The sequence below is a fragment of the Dromiciops gliroides genome, chromosome 1 (genome assembly GCF_019393635.1).
Source record: "Dromiciops gliroides isolate mDroGli1 chromosome 1, mDroGli1.pri, whole genome shotgun sequence".
NCBI lineage: Eukaryota > Metazoa > Chordata > Mammalia > Microbiotheria > Microbiotheriidae > Dromiciops > Dromiciops gliroides.
In genome coordinates, this window is record NC_057861.1 from 175,774,704 (window position 1) to 175,801,483 (window position 26,780).

Consider the following 26,780-nt stretch of genomic DNA (forward strand, 5'->3'; position numbering starts at 1 on the left):
TACCTTTGTAGATGAGATTTTAATCATGGTCAGTTCTTCTAATGGGGATCATGTTGATATTTTGCCTTGTGGTTGAAATAGTAATAGTCATTAAACCTAATGGCCATCAAGAACAGTTTACCTGTGACTCATGTTTAATTTTTTTTAAAGTTGTAATAGTTTGGAAAAAGGTCAAGGGAATAAAAAGTGAAGATAAAGATAAAAATAAAGGAAGTTTGTCACTGGGACTTAACTGGTAAGGAATGGAGACGTGAGGGATCTTCAAGGGTGGACATGCCAAAAGAAGTAAGCTCATTCCTATCAACTGGATGTTTGCTTTATACAAAGAATCCAGATGTTTCAAAGCTGAAGAATACATCTTCAATGAATGAATGAATGAATGAAAATCATGCATTAGGCCACCAACCGTGTGCCAGGCACTTTATTAGGCACTGGGAATACAAATACAAAACTCAGGCTCTACCAGCAGTGTGCTAGAGCCAGCGTCCAACAAGCTGACAATTTTCAGTGTGAGCATTTACCTGGGAAATCAGCAAATACTACAAACCAGGGTTTCATTTACTGTTCCATTGATTGTGCACATTTTATTTTTTACTGTGCATATTTTATAAAGTGATGCAGAAAAAAACTGATGATGTAGATTAAACTTAAGGGTATGTCCTGCAAACTTACCCTCCCCCAAGAGGTTCACCTGTTAAACATTTACCAGCACATCTATGCCTCTGTCCTTAAGCTGCTTAAGAAAAAAGAAGACCAACCCATAGAGTGAACAGGTGGCCAGGAAACTGAGTCTTAGTCTGTGGGAGCCCTGGGGTGCAAGAATGGAGTCAGAAGTCTCAATTCTCATTCCCCGTAGTGGTAGAATTGATTTGGTGAACAATGCAAAACATTGCTCTAGTCAACAATGGAAGCTTAATTAGAAGGCAACATAATTCTCATCACACAATACCATGACCTGCTACACATATTAAAAATAACACAAGGGCAGCTAGGTGGCACAGTGGATAGAGCACCGGCCCTGGTTTCAGGAGGACCTGAGTTCAAATCCGGCCTCAGACCACTTGACACTTACTAGCTGTGTGACCCTGGGCAAAGTCACTTAACCCTCATTGCCTTATGCAAAAAAAAAACAAAAACAACAAAAAAAATAATACAAAACCCATACCTACATACTAATATGCACATGTGCATCTGTAGGCAATAAACAATATAGCTGCACTGAGTATTCATTCTTACAAATTAAGCACAATAATAGGCCATTTATCTAGAGACAAGGAATTTGGCTCCCATCCTCAGCTCAAGAAGCTTCAATGGTTCCCTATTGCCAGAATACAAACTTTTCAGTTTGGCATTTAAAACTTTTCAATTATATCTCTTCGCTTATCTTTGTTGACTGATTACATAATTACTTCTCCTCTTGCATCCTCTTCTACAGCCAAACTGACTTGCTCCCTGCTCTTCCTGTACAAGGTCCTATCTGTTACCTCTGTCCCTTATATCAGGCCTTTCACTTCCATGAGAATATGCATCTCTTTCCCTTCTTTGAAGATGTTGGGGAATATGAGTGAGGAGCATTTCATGTACTGTAATATTTTGATTGATGCATTGGGTGGTTTTCTGAGCTGCTTTTTTTTTTTCCTTTTTTTTTATTGTTCTTTGCTATAAGGAATGCTCCTTGTAAGGGGGAAAGATGCAGTTTGGAAATGATAGTGGTACAGAAAAAAAGATACCAATAAGTTTTTTTAAAGAATCCAAGACTTTCATATAACAATAGAATAATAGGATTTTAAAAGATAAAAAATGTAGATAGATATATTTATATATTCTATATTGTAGTTTTTAATTTAAATAATTTAAAATATGTATATATATGTGACTATAGCTGTAGGGATTTATAAATATAGGTATAGGTTTAGGTGTTCTGTCCTTGGATTAGAAATTTTAATATTTATGAAATATCCACAGCAAAGGAATTTACAATTTTGCTAGCTACATCTGATTATTAGCCAAAATGCCACTTTACTATGAGAAAGGCTCACTTGTATTTATTAGAACCAAATTAAGAAGGAACTTGCTTTGGGCATTTTGATTTGACTATTCCAAAAATATTTATCCTTCTCATAGGTCTTAACATTTGTAGAATATGAAGCATTTAATTCCTTCCTGAATTAAGTTTTGCAAAGTGGGGGGAATTTTAATAGCTACCTGAAATCCTAGGGCTGTACTAAACATTTCTAATAATTTTTCATGCTGTATTATATTCCCAATGTTTCCATTGGTAGACTTTTAAAATCTTCTTTTACCATTCCATTATAGCTAGCTATTTTGCTTTCTCCTTGTCCTTGTATTTTTTGATGAGTACTTGAAAAATGTGACAATTAGCTCAGCACATTTTCACCCATCAAATAATGCTGCCTGACTCAAGGGAACAGAAGCACATTTTAGTTTATTCTTGAACATCATCCCTCCCTTTCCTTGACTGATGGCAGTTGTGGGGAGTGTGCCATTCAGGTTGGAGAATAATTTAGATCTCCAGGAAACCTCATGTTTGTGTAGTTGCTTGGCTGAAATATATAGCTGTGATGGTGTGGGGTGAGGGTGGAGAAGGTAGAGGGAATAAAAGGTGAGTTAAAGATTTAAACAACAAAAAAAGAAAGTTTGTCACTAGTGCTTAACTGGCAATGGATATTTATGATGGATCTTCTGGGGCAAAATGCCAAAAGAAATAAATGCATTCCTATCATCTGAATGTTTGTACTCTACAAAGTATCCAGATGTCTCAAAGCTGAGGAATATTGAAGATGTTTACAAATATTCAGATGTTTAGCAACATGTAGAACAAACATATCCATATGACTTATTTTTTAAAACTTTTCATCAAAATGTCACCATGTAGAGATTATGCATCCAATGCAACTGCCATCTAGATATTGCCTCCTTTAATAGGGGCAGCTGGGTGGCGCAGGAGATATAACATTGGCCCTAGAGTCAGGAGGACATGAGTTCAAATCCAGCCTCAGACACTTGACACTTGACACTCCTAGCTGTGTGACCCTAGGCAAGTCACTTAACCCCAATTGCCCTCAAACACCTGTTGTCCTTTGAGAACTAAGGACAAAGAACAGCAACAGCTTCCTCTGATGGAGAACATAATCAATCCATACCTTAGACTCTACACAGGAAGATGGAAAGAGCACTCCCACTCATGTGGGAGTCATTTAATTTATTAGAGCCTCAGTTTCCTCAATGGTAAAATAAGGGTTTGGTGGGACCAGCTATTTTTTTCTTTCTACATGATTCACATTCACGTATTTCAATATGTCCTCCAAAAAGACCTGTCCAAAGTTCTAGAGGCCTTCATCTAATTCTTGTACTACAGTCTTCAGGGAGTATTAAGCTTTAATTACTTAAAACTTCATGCAGACTTTAGTAACATTAAAAGTATTTTGTGGAGACCACAGCAGCTCCTGCCCAGGCTCTCCTCCTCTTCTCATTCACTCTGAGTGGCTGGCCCACTTCTTTAATAACACCATAACTCTCCACAATGGCAACTTTTGTTACATAATTTTTGTTTGACTCGTGTGCTACTGTTGCTGATATGCTATAGCCCATTCACATCCACAATCTTTTGGGTCACCTGCAATTTGGTTCTTCTGAGATCTTTACATTCCAGGAGAGCATCCCCAGAAGACTTTCTGTGTTCAAGAGAGGTACTTTTGTAGCATTGGGCGACTTGAGATAAGTATCTCAAAGGAGGTGGCAAGGCACTTATAATAGCTAATATTTATATAGCTCTTTAAGGTTTGTAAAGGCAGCTGGAAGGCACAGTGGATAGAGTTCTGAGTCTGGAGTCAGGAGGACCTGAGTTCAAATTCAACCTCAGACACTTACTAGCTTGTGACCCTGGGCAAATCACTTAACCCTATTCACCTCCCTTTCCTCATCTGTAAAATGAGCTAGGGAAGGAAATGGCAAACCACTCCAATATCTTTGCCAAGAAAACCCCATGGAGGGGGCAGCTAGATGGCGCAGTGGATAAAGCACCGGCCCTGGATTCAGGAGTACCTGAGTTCAAATCCGGCCTCAGACACTTAACACTTACTAGCTGTGTGACCTTGGCAAGTCACTTAACCCGAATTGCCTCACCAAAAAACAAAAAGAAAAACCCCATGGAGTCACAAAGAGTTGGATAAAACTAAAAAAATTACTAAACAACAACAAAAAGGTTTTTAAAGGACAATAAGAGTGGAAATGTGAATTTAAATTGCATTTTAAGGTTTGCAAAGCATTATACACACATTACCTCATTCAATCATCAAAACAACAACTACAATGCTCTCTTCAGCAGCACATATACTAAAATTGGAACGGAGAAGATTAGCATGGCCCCGCTGCAAGGATGACACACAAATTCATGAAGTATTTCATATTTTTACAAAAAAAACCACAGCACTATGAAGTAAGTAAAACAGATATACCACGCATATATGGCAAGCCATTATTACCTTTATTTTATGAATGAGAAAGCTGAGACCTGAGAAGAGTTAAGTGACTTCTCCAGGGTCACACAGATGATAAGCTTCCAAGGCAGGATTGGAAATGTTCTTCCTTATTCTACTTCCTCACTTGAAGTCCAATGCTCTCTCTATTCATTGTGCCAAGCTGCTTCTCCTATAAACCTTCCTTTGACACAGTGACAAGAGCATTAAATCTGGTGTCAGAGTACCTGAGTTCATTCATATATTGACTCTGCTACTTATTCCTGGTGTGACCCAGAGCAAGTAACTTAATCTCACTTTCCTCATCTGTAAAATAAAAGGTTTGAACTCAATACCTTTGAGGTCTCTTCCATCTCTATATTTACAAATCTATGATCCTATGGATCATTGACAGTGGTCTTCCATTTCCCAGATGCAACCCAGCTCATCTCCCCCCTCTTCTTCTATTCTGAGCCTAGTTCTAAGGACCTTTCCAACCCTAGATCTATGACTCATCTAAAGCACTTGTCTATGGATTAATCTGATGGACTGCCCATATGACCAAAAGCATAATTTTTAAAAACTGCATCTGGTTTATTTAACTGTCTTCATAATAAGTTTAAATATAACCTCACAATCAACAGTTTAAGGCCAAAGAAAGATAATTAGAACCAAAACAGCTATTAGGTGGCTATGTGGAAATATGACCCATCTTTTTCTCTCAATTTTTCAAGTGCTGCACTAGATTATAGAAATACTCTAACTCATTGATTCAACAAATATTTATTAAGTGATTGCTATGTGCAAAAGCACAAGATACTAATGAAAATTAAGTCAGTGCCACTTAGAATTGCAAATCATTGACCTAATACAGAGGGAGATTTTTGCATAATAAATAAGTATATTTTCAAACAAAATATTTCAAAATTAGTTCTTTCTTTATTTTTATTACCTTGCTCTCCTTAATTTGGGGGTCATTACAGCTTTCCTATGGATAATGAAAGCTCCAAACTATATGAACTAAAGCTCCTTTTTTATCTAAATCATTAGAGTAGCAGAAGCCGAGGCAGACAGACCAGCACACTAGCTTTGGAAAATATCTAATGGCCTGGTATGTTGAAGGGTCCACCACTTCTCTTTATTAATTGGGCACAAGGAGAAAATTCCTCTCTCTTCACATTGTTCCCTTCTCCCCCATATGTACACCCTCCAGAGGACTCATAATTAGAAATATACCAAGCTATAGAAATAATAAATAATCCTTGGTTAGCTGACATTCTAAACAAATAATAAGCTGATCTTAAGGCTGGCTTGACAGTAAGGATTCCCTTGCATTTTGATGTGTTATAATGGGGGTGTCCAATTTTTATGCCATCCCAAGACAAATGACAGATGTTCTTGCTTCTGGGAGAAACCAAAGAGCTTCTATTTCTTACTATGATGCCTGGGAAGTAGCTTACTCATTACAGAATCAGAGGACCCAAGACCTCTGAGGAACCTAAGAAGCCTAGATCTAGTCCAACCTTTACCCCAGTCAGTCAAGTTCTACCTGTTAAAGGAAGAATTTCAAATCCACATTGCTCCAACAATTCCAAGGTAGTCTTCTTCCTTTCTCTTCTGCATCATACTCTTCCATTACTCAACCTTCTGTTGTTGTAGAGTGACTCTAAGCTGAAAGACATGAAGCATCCTGGGCTCTTGACTTCAGTCAGCTGACTTGGGCATTGGCTCCCACTCTTGGAAGTTGTCCAGGAAATCTTTATATTAGGCCTTATGGCTTTCATCTTTCGTAAGATATTTTGAACAGAGCATTGTATTTGGTGTCAGAAAACAAGGTTTCACTTGCAGCTCTACTATTTACCACAAAACCTTTCTTTCACCTCTCCTTCCTTAACCATTAACAGTATCTTTGGGTATTAAATTCCAGCATTTATTCCTCTTTCTCTCTTTACCAGGTGTACATTTGAGACCACAGAAGTGTGTTTATGGGGATTTATTTACAAATGAACAAAAGAAATATACATTCAAAAGTAATACAGAAAATGTAAGGTTAAGAGAAGCACAAATAAAAATCCTTAATCCCAGACTAGAGAATACAATTCCTAAAGTAATCTATCTACCGACACTTCCCCTTGCCTAACAGCATGGCCCATTCCAATTTCCTTTAGCTCAAAATGGTTGAGTGCTTCATGGGCTCCAAACAAGAATAACATTTTCCATTTCAGAACATCCCCCAAGCCAGTTTTGGTATTTACCCACCTGGTACACTGAGTCAAAGTCAATCAAGCAAGCAATCATATATTAAGTCTAGGCTCTGGGAATACAACAAAAATTCACAGTTCCAACCTTCAAGGAGTTTATACTGTAATGGGGAGACAATAGATAGTTACCAGTTGCATGACCCTGAGCAGGCCACTTAACCCTTCTAAATCTTAATTTCTTTATCTGTTAAAATAAGGGAGTTAGACTCAATGGCCTCCAAAGTTACTTCCATTCTAATTTTTGATACTATAATTTATGGTCTTACCCATATGAGGTTTAATGAACTGGGGGAAATCTCTTATCCTAAAAATACACTTATTTTTTGTATGTAACAAATTGCTTAAACACATAATTAAATAATAAAATTGCTGAACATACAATTTATTAATACATGAAATAAATAATAAACATAAAGGTATAATCATTTACAAACAACTTGACTATGTGAAAGATCCCAGTGGCACCTCAGATTTTCAATATAATGCCAGTTGATTTCTCTTTATCTGTGAAAAACAGTCCTCTGTCATTCATTTCTCTCAAGATATTAAGTAAAGTCTCTTCTTAAAATTACTATTTGCAAGATGAAAGTGAAAACAACTTCATCACAAATGATCTCTCCATATCCTTTCTCTGTGTCTTCTCCAGCTTCTTTCCAGTCATGACAGGAAACAGTCTCTTACGTTTCCCTCAAGTTATTCTCAATAGTCTATTTATCTACACTTTATCTCATAGCAAATGTGAAAAGCTCACTCTTTCTCTTTTGATCTCTCTCTCTACCTCTTCGAAAGATATTTTTCAGTTTTCACATCAACACTGATTTTTCTACAACATTCCATTTGCTCTTAAAGCTACAGTAATGAAGTATCTATACTATCTCTAATCAAAGTATTGAAACAGAGGTTACATATGTATAAACAAAATACATGAAAGTAGTTACTAGATAACCCAGAAGAGGGTGCCCTAGAAATTTGGAGCTGGTATGTCAGAAAGACCTCATGCAAAAGGTAACACTTAAGCTGAGTATTGAAGGAAGTCAAGGATTCCAAGGGGCAGAGATGAAGAAGGAGAACATTATAGTCATGGGAGACAGTCATAGGAGACAACAATACAAAAGTAGAAGATGGAGAGTTGTATGTAAGAAACAGTAATAGACCAAAATGTCTTCTCTGTAAATTGTGTGGAAGGGAGTGATGCATAAGAAGTCTTCAGTGAGGCCAGGATCACTTCCCAGTTGTATAAGTAGGCCTGAATTAGGGTAATAATGAATCCCAAGAAGTGATTATAAGTATTTGAATTCACATTGTTTGAAGTTATAATTATGCAAAATATGGTCATTGGTTCCAGCCCAATGGAAATTTATGGTGGAAATTAGAATAATGCAGCCATATTATGGGATTCATTATTCAAACTAATCAGAACCTAGTTGTACATATCATAGATCTCTCAACCAGAGAGCCTTTTTAATGAATGGTGGAATTTTGGTTATCAATTCACGTTACTTTAAATCACTTGTTCTCTTTGTCCTCTCAGTCAAGGGAAAACAAGGAAATTCAAAAATAACAAATTCACCAATATTCCTATTATTCTCAAAAATGAAACTACTTTAACTTTGCACATACATCATCTACCAAAGATCCTTTCCACCTCTAAATCTATAGTCTTACATTATCATCAGGGAAAACTTACACTGCTCTCTAGCCCTTCACCAAATACTGTAAATGTTCTGATAGACTTTTACAAAAGAAATACAAAAAATAAAAAACCTTTGTTTTAATGTTGGCATAAGGTCCTTGATTTTTCTTTCCTAAAATGTTACCTTCAATTCTATAGTTCTTAGCTGTTGTTCAGTGTGTCTGACTCTATATGACCCCACAGACTTTTGTCCATGGGGTTTTCTTGATAAAGAAACTAGAGTGGTTTGACATTTCCTTCTTTAGTGCTGTACTAATTTTACAGATGAGGAACTGAGACAAATAGGGGTTAAGTGACTTACCCAAGGTCATACAGAAAGTATCTGAGGCTGGATTTGAACTCAGTCTTGCTGACTCCAGGCTTGCTGCTCTATCCACTGAACTACCTAGCTGACCCCTTATGTCTTAGAACTAATTTCCAATCAAAGTTGCTAAGAGTCTTTGCCTAGAAGAAATATATTTCAGCTCCTTAAAATCAACCACTTGGCTTCAGCCAAAATCTCCTTTTACAGATATGTGTGACACAAAATGGGAGAACTTTCAAAGAAATTGAGCTTATGTAACTATCCCTATGCTGTACCCAGTTAACATACATGACTCAAAAGGCCTTGTAACCCAAGCAAATGTGAGACCACAGGTTTCTCTTCAGTGTGAATCTTGATGTTACAGGAAAGATCTGAGACTTCATGAGCAAACTCAACCAAATCATGGTGTTACTGAGGGTGGATAGCAAATAGAATAAATAAATTTAAAGGAAATGCACAGGTATTTGATAGTAATATACCTGAATCCATCTGGAAGATTAAAAATACTACAGTTAAATCCTGACCTCTTGAGAATTCTTGGGGGGGGGGCCAGGGCAATGGGGGTTAAGTGACTTGTCCAAGGTCACACAGCTAGTAAGTGTCAAGTGTCTGAGACTGGATTTGAGCTCAGGTCCTCCTGAATCCAGGGCCAGTGTTTTATCCACTGTGCCACCTCTTGAGAATTCTTGAGGCACTTTCCTCTTTGGATCCATGATTTCTGAGGAGTAATGGGATACTGTTTTACTTTTGTTACCTTGGTCAGCCTGTTAAGAATCTAGAGCACAGGATGTAGTAACAAAGTGTAATAGCTCTATAAATAAACAGAAAGCAAATGTGGTGTTTTTTTCAAAATAGATCAATAGGTACAAGGGGGGAGGAGGGGAAGAACTGTTTAACAACCTGAATCATTAACAAGCTACTCAGACACACATTTATTAGCAAATCAGAAAAACATCAGTTTAAAAGTCTGGCTTATAAAAACAGCTGTTCAAAATTGATCACGAATTTCAAGAGCAATTTGTAGTTGAGAGATGGGGATCATGACCTCAGCTTTTCAATCTAAATGTCTCTTCCCCTTTCCCCTCAAATATACCCAATTAAATAGAAGAACACATTGACCACTCTATACCCTGAATTTCTCATTAAAGACAGTACAGTTGCAAAATGAAACGTGTTTCATTGTTGATCAGCCACACAGATTCACTAATTAACAGAAGGAAAGAGAAGGCAAGTGGGAAACTACAACGAATTTAACAAGCAGAAGAACTTAGCCAAGAGTCCAAAACCAGTCATTCAGAATAGCAGTAGACATGCAGAGCAAATGTCTTAGCACAAGTGCCTCCCTCAAATACAGAAAGCTAGGGTTTGATGGAGAGCTAGGCTCATCATATACAACCAGATCCATGAAAACCTGAGGTATGTGGTGTTTAAAAGTTTGAAAGGCATAATTTCTGGGTGATGTAATCATTTTATTAATAAGGCTAGCATGTTATTAATACAAAAAAGTCAGTGGCACTCTTGAACGCCAAAGACCCCTCATGGCTGTGGGCTCACAGTTCATATGTCTTTAGAAGAGCAGGTGTTTCTGAGAGTGGCAATCAAGTCTGACTGGTTAACAATTAATGAGAGAATGAATATTATAATGAGAGGTGGGTTATATTCCAATGAGGGTCTTGATCCAAATCTCGGGTCAAAGAGACTTATCAATTTCCATATCTCCTGTCTGAAAAAAGGGAAAACCCATATTTTCCCCAAACCTGCCTGAGAAAATAGAATGAACAGGAATCTACCCATTAGCCTAAACTTAAAATTTCTTGTCCTGGGTAAGTCTTTGAGAAAGATTTCCTACACTGGTTGATTTCTAGATGAGGATGTAGAAAAGGAGAAAAATCCTGGTCCTGATCCTGTAATTAGTTATTAATATTGTTCTCAGGTATTCAATGTGGGAAGAGTCCAGACCTTGAATCCATCAAGAGAATGAAAGGAAGGCATTGTAGTATAGTGGAAAGCGATCCAAAGTCCAAGAAGCATTGCTCAAATTCCAGCTGTTCTGCTTCATACCCTGGTGGCCTTGGGCAAAAGGTTTAACCTTTCTGGGTCTCAATTTTCATAAATGTAAAATAAGGGAGATGGATCTGTTTAAACTGGAGAAAAGAAGACTTGGGGGTTGGGGAAATAATAGCAGTGTGTTGGCCTACTGGACATTCCCAACTTTATGTCCCATAGGCATCTTACAGTATAACAGAATTCAAGAAGGGACCTCAGCAGCCATCTAATACAATCCATAATCAAAGGACTCTCCACTATAATGTACCTGATACATGATTGCCCAGGTTCTACTTGAAGACCTTCAAGGAGTGGGGAGCCACCACCTCTTGGGGCTTCCCATCCCAATTTTTTGACAGTCCTAATTATTATGAGGTTTTTCCTGATATGAAACCTAAGTTTGCCTCTTTGTAACTTCCATACATTGCCCCTGTGGGTCCAAACAGAACAAGTCTCATTCTTCCTCCATGTGATAATCATTCAAATACTTGAATACAATTGTCATGTTCTCCACTGAGGAACATGGAAAGTTCCCCCAACATCACATGTGATGGACTCAAAGCATGGAACATTCTGGTTGCCTTCCTTTAGACAATCTCCAGTTTATCAGTTATTGATGATGATGATGACAATGATGATAATGATACTATAATACTTAAACCGTGGTACCTAAACACAAGACTGAGGTCTCTCAAAGGCAAATTACAGGGAGATGATTTTCTCCCTAGTCTTATAAATTATGCCCCGCATTATCTTGCAGTCCACTAAAATCTACCACCACCAATTTTTCAGGACAACTGTTGTCTATCCATAAAGCCAGCTGACACAATGGATAGAGCTCTGGGTCTGGAGACAGGAAGACCTGAGTTCAAATCTAGCCTGGGACATTTTAAGAGTTGTATGACCCCGAGTAAGGCTCTTAACATCTATCTACCTCAGTCCTCAACTGTAATGTGGGGATAGTGATAGCACCTTGATGCTAGAGAACTCCACATTTTCTACCATAAAGAACATTATGACAGCATTAGAAAGATCAATGACAATTCAGAAACCCCTGCCACTTTGGCATGCAGAGAATTGGGGAACCAGTTAAAACAATGTGGCATACCCCAAACTCTAGCAGCTTAAATACCTTAAAATTTAACAAGCATTTCCTTCCACAGGCAAAAGCACTGAAGCACCTGAAAGACGCCAGTTTTTCAAGGACCACCCTTTTGGGGAGGAGATGAACAGTCCGCCTGCTGCGCATGTCAGACTGCCTGCCGGGTTTTTGACTTCCGGGGTGGAGAGAACGGCAGTAGGCCTTTTTGCCTGCTTGGCGGGACTCCTGACGGCGCGGCACAGACGGTCTCTCTCTCTCTCTCCAAAGGTGGCCTTTTCGGTTTGGTGAGTTTTTATAAGGAATATAGACTAAGCCTAGACTTAAGACGATTTGTATTGTATTTCTACTTTCCTATCCTTCTAATCAACATCACCTTGTGACTACCATACAATAAAGGCTCTACCTAGAAAACCAGAAGCTTCTTCCATTTACTAGTCTGGGAGATAAATTAGGGAAAAGTTAAGTAGGGGAGATTTATGATCTAATATCCAATTTTATTCTCACAACCTTCTTCCCAGGATTGTTATGAGGATCAAATGAAATACCATTTGTAAAGTGCACAGCAGATGGCACATAGTAGGTATTTAATAAAGGCTTGTTTACTTCCTTCTATCCCTTACTCCATCTTATGCTTGTGAAGTTGATTTATTATTTCCAGGTATAAGGCTGCATGATTTGAATTTTACATTAGTAGTTCCAGCCCAATGCATGTCAAGATCTTTTTGGAAAGATCTGTACTGACAAATATCAGAATTTCCCTCTACTGATTAAATCACAGCCCCAATCTCATCCAATACTAAGGAATCACAGCATAGCACCCACAGAAGAAAGGCATTGGGAAGAACCCTGATTTGGAGTCAGATGAAGCAAATAATTGACAGACTAGGGGACAGGCCCTTTATTAGATTAAGAACTACTGAGTGAAGAAACTCACTGTATCAAAGCAGATCAACACCTTCTCCACAGCTTGCAGCCTTAAAAACCTTGGCTAGAGCACTGAGGGTCTAAGTGACTTACCCAGGGTCACACAGCCAATATGTGTGAGAGACAGAGCTTAAACCCAGGACATCCTGGCACCAAGGCCAGCTCCATGATGCCTCTCTATAAATCATTCTATTTTCCTCAAAACCCATTCCTCCTCCAAACACTCCTATTTCTGTTAAGGATAACTCCATCCCACTAGCCAGTCATCCAGATTTGCAACCTCAGAATTCCCTGTGACTCTTCTCTCTTCCATATTTAGTCAATTGTCAAATCTTTTTGGTATAGTGGATAGAGTGTCAGGCCTGGAGTCAGGACAGATCTGAGTTCAAATCTGACCTCAAACACTTACAAGCTGTGTAACCCTGGGCAAGTCACTCAACCTCTATTTGCCTCTGTTTTCTCATCTGTAAAATGGAGATAATCATAGCACCTATCTCCCAGGATTGCTTTGAGGATCAAATGAAATAATAGTTGCAAAGTGCCTGGCACATATTAGGTACCATATTATTATTATCATCTCCTTCTCTCTATTCACATAGCCTCTAATCTAGTTCAAGCCCCCGTTACCTCTTAACTGGACTGTTGCAACAGCCTCCTAATTGATCTCCCTATTTTTAGTCTTTCTCCTTTTCACATCCTTCAAATTTCTGCCAAATCAATATTCTTGCAACACAAATCTGGACATGTCACTCTGCTACTCAAAAACCTCCAGTGGCTCCCTATTACCTTTAGGATAATATACAAAATCTTCAATCTAATATTCGAAGCCCTCCTTATATAATATGAAAGATGTGGATGGGGGAATGACTTGGATTCTTATAAATTTGATTTAGTTCCCAATGTATTTTAGAAAACTACATCAAATTTATAAGAATCCAAGTCATTCTCCAATTGAGAAATGGTCAAAGGATATGAACAGGCAGTTTTCTGATGAAGAAATCAAAGCTATCTATTGCCATATGAAAAAATCCTCTAAATCACTATTGATTAGAGAGATGCAAATTAAAACAACTCTGAGGTACCACCTGACACCTACCAGATTGGCTAATATGACAAAAAAGGAAAATAATAAATGTTGGAGAAGCTGTGGAAAAATTAGAACACTAATGCATTGTTGGTGGAGCTGTGAACTGATCCAACCATTCTGCAGAGCAATTTGGAATTATGCCCAAAGGGCGATAAAGCTGAGCATACCCTTTGACCCAGCAATACCACTTTTAGGTCTTTTTCCCAAAGATATCATAAAAAAGGGTAAAGGACCCACATGTACAAAAATATTTATAGCTGCTCTTGTTGTGGTAGCAAGGAATTGGAAATTGAGAGGTTGTCCATCAGTTCAGGAATGGCTGAACAAGTTGTGGTATATTAATGTAATGGAATTCTATTGTGCTGTAAGAAATGATGAGCAGAAGGAGTTCAGAGAAACCTGGAAGGACTTGCATTAATTGATGATGAGTGAGATGAGCAGAACCAGAACATTGTACATAATATGATCAACATTATGTGTTGATTGACTGTGATAGACTAGATTCTTCTCACCAATACAATGGTACAAGAAAGTTCCAAAGTACTCACGATGGAAAAGGCTCTCCAAATCCAGAAAAACAACAACTGTGGAATATGGATGCTGATAAAACCATACTATTTCCTTTGTTTTTGGTGCTGTTGTTTTTCTTTTTTGAGGTTTTTCCTTTTTGCTCTGATTCTTCTTTTATAGCATTAATGCAGAAATATGTTTAATGTTATTATATATATATATATATATATATATATATATATTTAACCTATATCAGATTGCCTGCTGTCTAGGGGATGGTGGGAGGGAGGGAGAAAAATTGGAAATTGGAAGTCTTATAAAAACAAATGTTGAAAACTATCTCTACATGTAACTGAAAAATAATAAAATACTTGTATTCAGAAAAAAAAAAGATATGGATGGGTACTGTATATCTTACTCATTGCCCATTATTCCAAAATCCTCTCCACTGTTGCATTTCCCTCCCAGTACTGCTTTGGTAATTCCCTTCCCTGTCTTTGTTTTGTAAAAATACAAAAGACCAGGTCTTCTCTTACTCCAGTGGGACAGTAACCATGGTGATCTGTTCCCAGCCAGTTCTTTCCCTGAATGTGGATAGCATTTTCTATCATGATTCTTTTGGAATTGTCAAGGATCATTGTACTGCTGAGAAGAGCTAAGTCAATCACAGCTGATAATCACAAATTGTTGCTGTTACTTCATACAATGTTCTCTTGGTTCTGCTCACTTCACTTTGCATCAATTTGTGTAAGTCTTCCCAGGCTTTTCTGAAAGCATCCTGCTCACTATTTCTTATAGGAAAATACTATTCCATTACATTCATATACCACCATTTGTTCAGCCATTCCTTAATTGATGGGCATCCCCTTAATTTCCAGTTATTTGCCACCACAAAAAAAAAAGCTGCTTTAAATATTTTTGTACATGTGGGTCCTTTTCCCTTTTTGTGATCTTTTTGGAATACAAACCTAGTAGTCATATTGCTGGATCAAAGGCTATGCACAGTTTTCTAGCCCTTTAAGCATAGTTCCAAATTTCTCTCCAGAATGACTGGATCAGTTCACAATTCCACCAACAATGCATTAACGTCCCAATTTTCCCATATCACCTCCAACATTTATCATTTTCCTTTTCTGTCATATCACCCAACCTGATAGGTGTGAAGTGGTAACCTCAGATCTGTTTTAATTTGCATATCTCTAGTCAATAGTGATTTAGAGCATTTCTTCAAATAGCTTTGATTTCTTCTGAAAACTGCCTGTTTATATCCTTTGACCATTTATCAGTTGAGGAAAGGCTTATATTGAAATTATTTTTACATATTTTGTATTTATTTAACTGGATAAATGTTGTATCCCTTATTTTGTTTTTGTTTGCGTGTTTATTTTGTCACTTCTACCTAATGCAATGTCTCATAAATAGTATGGCCTTAAAGGTTTGTTGAATTGAATGGGTGTTTTCAAATATTTGAAGGACCATCATGTGGAAAACAGATAAGACTTGTCCTATTAGGTGGCAAGCAACAGAACTAGAACCAGTGGCTGAAGCTACAAAGAGACAGATTTTGGCTCAAAGGTGGGGAAAGCTTCCCAATAATTGTTGTTCAGTCATGTCTAACTCTTCCTGACCCCATTTGGGATTTCCTTGGCAAAGATATTAGAGTGGTTTGCTATTTTCTTTTCCAGCTCATTTTATAGATGAAGAAACTGAGACAAACAGGGTTAAGTAACTTGCCCAGGGTCACACAGCTAGTAAGTGTCTGAGGCTGGATTTGAACTAAGGTCTTCCTGACTCCAGGGCCAGAGTTCTATCCACTGTGCCAACTAGCTGCCCAATTATAGAAGTTCTAATAATAATAAAAATAATAATAACAACAATAGCAACAACAATAATAAATAGATACCATTTATATAGTCCTTAATATGTACCAGGCACTGTGCTAAGCACTTTACATTTATTATCTCATTTGATCCTCACAACAACCAAGGGAGGTAGGTATTATCCCCATTTAACAGTTAAGGAAATTAAGGGAAATGGAGTTTAAGTGACTTGCCCAGTGTCACACAGCTAGTAAGTGTCTGAGGCCAGATTGGACTTAGGAAATAGTAGGATCCCCCTCATTGGAAGTCTTAAAGAAAAAACTGGATAACCTCTTTCAGTGTATTTTGTAGACACAATTCTTAATCACCTGTAAATTGGATTAGATGCCATCTGAGGTCCCATCCAACTCTGAAAGCCTAAAATCTTTGGACTAGATAATGACTAACCCCCACTCTCCCAGCACTAGGTCCTATAATTCTAACACAGGGGTATTTTTATCACCTCAATTTCCTCTTAAACTAATGTGATTCCATCACTTGTGGGATTCTCTTAGGTGCTACTGAGTCAGCAACACATACCTAGGTCATGTTCTTTTCTAAGGGAGAGCAATATTCACTTAAGTGGCCCCACTCGCAAACACAAGTTCCCAATGATATCATCTGTTTCAATTACCAACGCATGCCCTGGCAAGCCCATTTCTGGCAGAGAATCATGGGCAGTAGAGTCTGGGAATTTGGATCAGGACATGGAATCCGCCCTCTCTGAGTCAGCCCATGGATAAGTGATTCAATTAACACCATAGATTAACAGGCTATTGTTGTTTGACACCATGAGGATTTCTTCCACTTACTCATAGGACCCAAAGAGCAAAAGCTTCAGTTCCAGTTTCATTTGGGTGTCCTAACCAGTCCAATGAACCCCTTAGACTTTCTTAACCTTTGTGTTCAGTTTCAGGCATTTTTATCTTGCAAAGGGTCATGTCTCAACTAAGTACAGTCATATCTCCTGTTCCTTTCAAAGTTTAGTACATAATTATAAAGAACCACCAGGGGAAGGGAAAGTAAGGTAATAAGCACTGATAGAACTCCCACTGTGCCCCAGATACCATGCTAAGCACTTTGCAAATATTATCTCATTTGATTCATCAACTCTATGAGGTAGGTACAATTATTACCCCCATTTTATAGTTGAAGAAACTGAAGCAGCCAGAGGTTAAGTGACTTGCCCAGGGTCACACAACTAGTAAATGCCTGGAGCTGGATTTGAACTCAGGTCTTCTGGACCCCAGGCCCAGGACTCTACTGTACCACCTGGCTGCATAAAAGAAAGAGTGCGGGGGCAGCTAGGTGGCTCAGTGGATAAAGCACCAGCCCTGGATTTAGGAGGACCTGAGTTCAAATCTGACCTCAGACACTTGACACTTACCAGCTGTGTGACCCTGGACAAGTCAATTAACCCTCATTGCCCTGCAGAGGAAAAAGAAAGAAAGAATGCTGGACTTTCATTTGTGAGACACTGGGGTTCAAATCTTGTCTCTGACACCTGCTAATTGTATCCTACTGGATAATTCACCGATCTCTCTGGGCCTGTTTTCTCATCTGTAAAATAAGGATAGTAATATCTGTGGTATCTACCTCAAAGGTGTCATAAGGATTAAATGAGATAATGTATGAAAAATACTTTGTAAACCTTAATATAAATGTTAACAGTTATTATTATTATTATTATTATTATTATTATTATTGTAGCATTTTCTTTCTTAACTCACCATGCCATGTCTGCCCAGTGCCAAAAAGAACCAGTCATTTGAACAAGAGGGAAAAAAAGTCAAACCAGTTATTTGGCATCACAGAAATTAAACAGGAAATTGATCGTATGTTTGAACTTTCGATTTGCTCTTTTGTCATGATGGAAACTGAGCCTCTGTCATTTCAAGCCTATGACACCCCAAAAGGGATCATCGTCATGGTATTTCAGTGACAAGGATTTTTGATATTAGGATGCTGAGATCCTGGGCAGCAAGGCAGGCCAACAAAAGACAGATGAACAGCCAAGAGGGAGATGGAGTAGATGAAACACAGAATGTCCATAATTGGGAAAATCAAGGATGAAATCATCACATCAAAGGGTATGAAGGAAAAAAGAGCTAGAACTGAGAAAGTAGTTGGGTCACTCCCATAAAAATCATTGTCTTCTAGCTGGAAGGGGTCTTGGAGGTCACCTGGCCCAACCTCTCATTTTTTTTCTTTTGTTTTTTGTTGGGCAATGAGGGTTAAGTGACTTGCCCAAGATCTTACAGCTAGTAAGTGTCAAGCGTCTGAGGCCAGATTTGAACTCAGGTATTCCTGAATCCAGGGCCGGTGCTTTATCCACTGTGCCATCTAGCTGCCCCTCAACCTCTCATTTTACAAATGAGGAACAGAGAGCTCGAGTGACTTGTTCATAGTCACATAGTTTGTAAGTGGTAGGAGTCAGGATTTGAACACAGGCCCTATGATCTCAAATGCAGCTTTCTTTGCACCTTACCACACAGCTATGAAGAGGACTCCAAAGCAAGGACAAAAATGGAGACCCATCAGGACAAATGGAGGAGTCACAGGAGCCAAGGAAAAACAAACTGAGTGAAAGAGAAACTGACAGTGGATGAACTGATTTTCTGTATTCACTCAATGCTCTTTCAAGCTGATCTAAGCTTCCAAATGCCAGCCATTAGAAATGGGACAAAGGAATGTAGACTTAGCAGCCGTGATTACAACAGGGGGTGGGAGAGATATGAAAACAAGGGATATATTTCCATTTTGCCTTTTACAAATGCACGTATTGGGGCAGCTAGGTGGCGCAGTGGATAGAGCACCAGCCCTGGAGTCAGGAGTACCTGAGTTCAAATCCGGCCTCAGACACTTAACACTTACTAGCTGTGTGACCCTGGGCAAGTCACTTAACCCCAATTGCCTCACTGGAAAAAAAAGACAAAAAACAAAAAACAAATGCACATATTTTTTAAAGCCAGAAAACTCATGGCACAGTTTTATTTATTTTGTGAGAATCCAAGTCCTATGCATTATAGCAATAGCTCAGTCTCTGATTGACAGTTACACAAGAACAGTGCAATTATCAAATCTTGCCTGGAGTAAACAAATGCTTTCTTGCCACCCCCTTAAAGAAAAAGTCATGCCAAATGCTGGCGCTTGTACAAATGTTTCATCTCCTGTTCACAGCTGGTTGACACCATAGCACAGAAACATGAAGTTATTGAGTAGCACATATATTGTAGGAATAAAGCATTGAAATATGGATTAATTTGCTGCAGTTATTTGTGCAGGAATACATCATACTTTTCTTCCACTAAAGTCCTATTCCAATGCCTCACTGGTGAGTGGAGGTGACCCAATGAAGTAGGCAATACAAGTAGTTGATATTCTCAAAAAGGGCACACCAGTAAAGCATAACCTCTGTTAGACCCTATTACATTGTAAAGGCTTATCATACTAGCCAAATAATGGACTATATATGTATTCTATAACAATCAACCTAGGTGGTTCAGAGAAGTTTCTCATGAGATTGTTAACTGCCAGATGGTGGCGGAGACTGGGAAGGTGTTGTTGGATTTTGGTGGGGTTTTTGGTTACAGTAACTCATGAAGGCTATTTACAAGGCTTGGAAGGGTTGATTTGTAGAAGTAGTATCCACTCTGATACTACAAAGATTTTCGTAAGTATTGACTTGGACTTTTTATTTTATTTAGATTTGGTCCATTATTGCAGTTTGTCAATAATCTTCTTGGATCTTCCAATGTATTCACTACCCTCTCCCAGCTTTGAATCATCTATAAATTTGGTAAACCTGCCATTCAAGTCATTAATAAAAAATGGTGAATAAAAAAGAGCCAGGGGCAAAGCCTTAGGAGATATCACTACAGGTTAGCATCAACCCAGCAAGTAATATTTGGGTCTGGTCAGTCAATCCATTCAGAACTCTATTTGAATGATAATGTTACATACTTCATATCTCTCCATCTTATCCAGAAAAATGTCACAGAGAAATCTGGCAAAGTGCTTTAGTGAAATCTAAATATCCTATGCCCATGTCCATGGCATTTCCCTAATCTATTAACCCTATCAACAAAGGAAATCAGGTTAATATAGCATTATATTGTGAACAAACACATATCTGAATGTAAGTGGCCACTATTTCCCTTTCTAAATGCTAATAGAGCTTCCCTTTAATATTCCATTCTAGCAGTTCTCCTTTCCCCCCACCAACTAATATGAGGGTAATTGATTGGAGCTTCCACCTTCCCCCCAAGCTTGAAAAACTGGACATTTGCCTCTCTCCAGTCCTGCAGCACCATTCCTGTCTTCCATGATCACTGACAGTACTTTTGTAATCACCTCTGAAAATTCCATTAGGACCCTGGGATTCCTCGGGATCCTCTTACTTGAAGTTATTGATAGGAGATATTCTCTCACTATCTCCTCATTTTGTTTTGTTGAGAAGAGCTAAGTCAATCACAGTTGGTCATTATGCAATTTTGCTGTTACTATTTACAAGGTTCTAGTTCTGCTCATTTCACTTCGCATCAGTTCACATGAGTCTTTCTAGATTTTTCTGGAATCTGTCTGAGTTTGAGAGAAAACAGAAGCCAAAGAAGAGCTGAGGAGTTCCCCTGCCTCCGGAGTAGTTTTATTAGTTCCTTCTCTAGCCCCTAACAGAGCTTCAAATGCCTTTCTTGCTGTCCTCAGTGCTTTTCTCAAGCCCAAGATCTTGTGTAACAAGGCTCTGTACTTACCAGTCCAACCAGGTATATGCTGGAGTTGGATGAAAAGTGTTCTCAGGAGGCAATTGTTAAATTTTCAGTGTGAGCATTTAAAACCCAGAAATTGTCATACCTACAAGTCAAAATATGATTTGTCTAGATTGTTAAGACAGTGATTAATATGTACAAAAATATAGCTGGGTTTTTTTTGTGGTGGCAAAGAATTGGAAATTGAGAGCGTGCCCATGAATTGAGGAATAAATTAATAAATTGTGGTAACTGAATGTAATGGTATACTATTGTATGTAAACCGAGGCAAACCTCTCTATGGAATTTAGATCTATCATTCCCCAAAGGGAAAGACAGGAGAATGCAAAGACCAGTACTTATAGTTTAAATCCCCTTCTTCCTAAAAGGGCAGGAAACCAGAGAAAGACAATGACTGTTCAACTAAAGAAAGGTTTTTATTAAGCAGGGAAGAAAAGAAAAATGTTACGTGCTGCAAGGGTACTATCCTGCCTATGCTGAATAGAACACCAGGTAATAGATTGTGTGGGTATATACATACATACATACATACATATATATATACATATATGTGTGTGTGTGTGTATATATGTATGTATGTGTGTATGTGTATACGTGTATATATGTGTATATATGTATATACATATTTGTGTATGTGTATACATGTGTGTATATACATATATGTATGTGTACGTATATTTATATGTATGTATATACATATATGTGTGTATACATATATGTGTGTATGTGTATGTATATGTATATATATATATATATAAAACAAAGGCAATTGAGAAATTTTGGAGGGGAAGGTCGGCTTAGAAAGGAATGAGTCAGTGGGTTCCATTCCCAAGGGTAGGGGGAATAAGGAATTCCAGGGGTCAAGGAGGTGGCTTTTGATATACAAATCAGAAAGTATCCTTGGTGATAAGCAGCTCACAGTTCAAGGCTTGATTACAAGATGTCTTGATAAAGAAATCTCTCAAAAAATTGAGTCCCATAACCAGAGTTGGGGGAGAGCTGGAGATAATTAGACTGTAAGTGGGATATGTTCGTAGTCTCATAACTTGTAGTCAGGTAAGATAGTGTCACAGAAGAGGAAGGTGGGTGTCCTTAGGTATTCTTCAATAAAGAATTACACTCTGGCACACAGCCCAATTAGAATTAAAGTGGTCTTTTATTTGGTGCTAGAGAAAGTGACTGAAGGGGCAGCTAGGTGGTACAGTGGATAAAGCACTGGCCCTGGATTCAGGAGGACCTGAGTTCAAATCTGACCTCAGATACTTGAAACTCACTAGCTGTGTGACCCTGGACAAGTCACTTAACCCTCATTGTCCCAGAAAAAAAAAAAGACAGTGACTGAGTGGGAAGTCAAAGACTTCACCACCACCACCCCTAGGTAGGAGGGTTTAGAAACATTCCTCCTCCCAGAGCAGAAGGAAGGCAAAAGCTTTTATAGAGGATATATGGGGTGTTCACCTGAAAATGGAAAGTTCCTTTTTGGGGCAGAGTGGGGAGAGCCTGAATGTTTGTCATATTCCTGAGAGTCAAGGATTTATTGTTTGGTTTTTGTTTTGTTTTGTTTTTTTAATGATGGTCCTGACCTTTGGGGTTATCTCTGTCTCCTCGATCAATCAGGTAGTAACCTCACCTAATTGACTTTCCTGCTATAGAATTTTATCTCCCCTTACTTCTTAGGTGTGTCTGTCCTGATATCTAGTTGGTCAATCTAAACTTTAATAGTCCCTTGATTCCTAGACTTGTCTGTTTTGTTATCTGGTCATCTTTGGTTTTGTTTCTCACAGGAGAAATTTCTGATTTATCCTAAGCCCCAGGTCAATAGGAATGTCTCTTGAAGGTCCATAAACCACCATCACCAAATAGTTCAGAATCTGCTTCAATGCTGGTATTAGCTTAATTGGCTTCAGAGTTACTAATTTTCCAGTTAGGTTGACTCTGGTCACTCCAAAGGATTATTGATGTGTTAGCCAATACAGCCACTCCTCATAAGTTGTTCTGATTATCTGGATCATTGGGGGACTCAAACAAATCAAGGTACACATTTTCCTCATATTAAGAAATAATGAGGGGCAGCTAGGTGGCGCAGTGGATAAAGCACCGGCCCTGGATTCAGGAGTACCCGAGTTCAAATCCAACCTCAGACACTTGACACTTAACAAGCTGTGTGACCCTGGGCAAGTCACTTAACCCTCATTGCCCTGCAGAAATTAAAAAAACAAAACAACAAAAAAACCCACAAACTTATAAAAAATAATGAGCAGACAAATTCCAGAAAAACCTGGAAAGACTTGTATGAACTGATGCAAAATGAAATGAGCAGAACCAGAACCTTGTAAATAGTAACAGCAACATTGTGCAAAGACCAACTATGATTGACTTAGCTCTTCTCAACAATATAATGATCCAAGACAATTCCAAAAGACTGGAAAATGGTATACATATCCAGAGAAAGAACTGTGGAGCCTGAATGCAGATCAAAGCATACTTTTTTCACTTTCTTTGTTTTTTTTTCATAGTTTTTTTCCCCTTTTGTTCTGTTTCTTCTTTCATAACATGACTAATAAGGAAATATGTTTTGCATGATTATACATGGTTAACCTGTAAATTAATGAAACAATAAATATAGGAGAAAATAAGGTCTTTAATTGGGGCAGAGGAACTATAGCTGGAGGTATTGTATTGCAAAGGCAGAAGCTAGGAATACCCAAAGATGGGAACCCAGGACGGGGGTTTTTATGGGATAACAGAACAAAAGGGAACTTAATGTAAATGAACCTTTAACAAAAGAAACCATAGAACTGCTCCTGAGTTAAGTATGGACACTACTTAAGTATAAATAGAAACTAATTAATGTAGGTAGACCCTTTTACATAGTAACATAAAGTTCAGAGAGTAAGGTGGGGAACCATTGGGAGGGGATAGTTTGCTTGGGGGAGATCCATAAGTCAATCAAGAATCTGGAATTGACAAAGATTGGTTAGCCCCAGGCAATTCACCTGCCTGGGTAGGGGGGACTGGGTGGGGAATCAGTTCTCAGTAAATTTGGTAGTTATCACATATATAGCCTATATCAAATTGTCTTAAGGAGGAGGAAGAGGAAGGAAGGAAAAAAAATTTGGAACTCAATATCTTATTTAAAAAATGAATGTTGTCTTGCCATCCCCTTCCTTTCTGTCCAACATCTTACCTTGGAGGCAGCAGCAGCAGGAGTTCCTGGAGCCTCACCATGCTGCCCAAGGATGATATTAAGAAGAAAGATGCCGGCAAGTCAGCCAAGGACAAGAACCCTGTGAAAAAGTCTTGGGGCAAAGCTAAGAAGAAGAAGTGGTCCAAGGGAAAAGTGTGAGACAAGCTCAACAATCTGGTTCTTTTTGACAGAGCAACATATGATAAACTCTGCAAGGAGGTCCCCAACTATAAACTTATCACCCCTGCAGTGGTCTCAGAAAGACTGAAGATTTGGGGTTCTCTGGCTCAGGCAGCCCTTCAGGAACTGTTCAGTAAAGGTCTGATTAAGTTAGTTTCCAAACAGAGCACAAGTGATATATACTAGGAACACCAAGGGTGGAGATGCTCCAGCTGCTGAAGATGCATGAAATGGTTCAACATTGTTGTGTACATTTTCAAAAATAAGCGTATTGGGGGCAGCTAGATGGCGAAGTGGTTAAAAGCGCTGGCCCTGGATTCAGGAATACCTGAGTTCAAATCCAGTCTCAGACACTTAACACTTACTAGCTGTGTGACCCTGGGCAAGTCACTTAACCCCCATTGCCCCGCAAAAAAAAATAAAATAAAATAAAATAAGCATATTGGACTTTAAAAAATCAATGTTAAAAATTGTCTTTATGTGTAATCAGGGAAAAATAAAATACCATTTAAAAAGAAAAAAGTGATGAATAAAATTTTTTAAATGCAGATAAAACTTTAAAATGTGCAACATTTTTTTTCTGGAAAGTCAGTTGTTAAACATTTATCAGCACACCTCTGTTCGTAACCCACATTCCTACTAAGAGATTGGGTTCCCAGAGTTACACTGGCTAAATGTCCCACTCGGGGTTCTAAGAGGATGAGGTTCTCTGGAGGGTCTGGGTGATTGCAAACAAACATATACAAAGCAAGCTATGTACAGGATAGTTAGGAAGTAATTGAGAGGAAAGGCATTAGAATTAAGAGGGGTTAGGGAAGGCTTCCAGTAAAAGACAAGATTTTAGTTGGGACTTAAGGGAAGCCAGGGAGATCATTAGGCAGAGCTGAGGAGGGAAAGTATTCCTGGCATGGAGACAACCAGAGGTGGAGTGTCTTGTTCATGGAACTGCCAAGAGGTCAGTGTCCCTTGACTAAAAGAGTACATGGGGAGAAGTGAGGTATAAGAAGACTGGAAAGGGCTAGGTTAGGAAGGGCTCTGGGTGCCACACAGAACATTTTGTATTTGATCCTTGAGGCAATAGGGAGCTCCTGGAGTTTATTTGGGGGAAGGAAGGTGAGGGCAGCTTTGGTGACTCAGTGGATAGAGCACTGGGTCTGGAGTCAGGAAGACTCATTTTCCTGAGTTCAAATCTGACCTCTGACATATACTAGCTGCGTACCAAGTCACTGAACCCTAGTTACCTCAGTTCCTCATCTGTAAAATGAGTTGGAGAATAGTCTGACAGAACTGAAAACAACAAAAAAAGAATGGGGTCAGGTGATGACAAGATAGGATCTTTGCTTTAGGAAAATCACCTTAGTAGCTGAATAGAGAATAGATTGGAGTGGGGAGAGACTTGAAGTAGGCAAATTCACCACCAGGCTATTAATATTCCAACCTTGAGGTGACCCTTGTTACAAGGTTGGGTTTTTTCTTTTTTTCTTTTTTTTTCCAAGAAGGGGAGGTGGAAGGGAGAGGAAATAAGCTTGTTAATTAAAATAAAAAGGAAAATAATTTTAAAAATATAGACACTGAGTTCTTTTAGATCAAAGGTTGGCAAACTATGTATGGCTCATAGGCCAAATCTGGCCCACCCTCTTTTTTTGAATAACCACAAGCTAAGAATGTCTTTTTACAGTTTTAACCATTCTTAGTTCGTGGGTTATCCAAAAACACATGCGATGGGCTATAGTGTACCAACCCTTGTTTTAGATATTTATTGTACATATGTGTGCATGTATGTCCCTGGAGGGATTAAATAAAGATGGGAAGTAGACTATAGTGAGAGAGAGGGAAAAAAGAGAGAGAAATAGACTTTCTGTCTAATTATTTGGAATACCAGCTGGGGCCTCAAAACAAAGGGGATTTTATTGGTACATATTATTATAGCTCCCTGAAAGCAAAGGAGAATAAATAAATCTGGAGTGACTTGAACAAAGGATGAGGCAAGCAATTTTCTGGAGGGAGGACATTTGGGACTTTGGCTGAGGTTGGGCTGTCTGAGGCAGTGACCTCAGGCGATCTTCCTTCCAGTTGTCTCATTAAAGGAATCTCATTCCCTCTCCCCAGGAGAGGAGCCAGAGCAAAGACTAGAGAGAAAGTTGAGTTGGAGAGTTGAGAACAAAGGGTTACCACCTATAGGAGATTAAGAAGCAGAAAGAATGCCTGTTCTATTCCTCAGCCAAACTCCTTACCCTCATCTACTGTTTGACTAGGTTTTAGCCTTTCTGGCACAATTCTTTTTTTTTTTTTAATCATTCTTCATTAAAGATAAGAGCCAATTAATTCCACTCTAAACACAAGATGAGTATTCTAGGGCAATTGGGGAAGAGCACTGATTTAA

The 26,780-nt window shown here is 38.6% G+C and overlaps 1 non-coding gene and 1 pseudogene across 1 annotated transcript; both read left to right on the top strand.

The window, feature by feature from the left end:
- The first annotated feature begins 4,332 nt into the window (after positions 1-4,332).
- Positions 4,333-4,434, top strand: LOC122737651. The gene has a single exon (XR_006354462.1). It is a non-coding gene; the product is annotated as a U6 spliceosomal RNA (small nuclear RNA).
- A 19,822-nt stretch (positions 4,435-24,256) lies between these two features.
- LOC122737814 lies at positions 24,257-24,628 on the top strand (annotated as a pseudogene).
- The last annotated feature ends 2,152 nt before the right edge of the window (positions 24,629-26,780 follow it).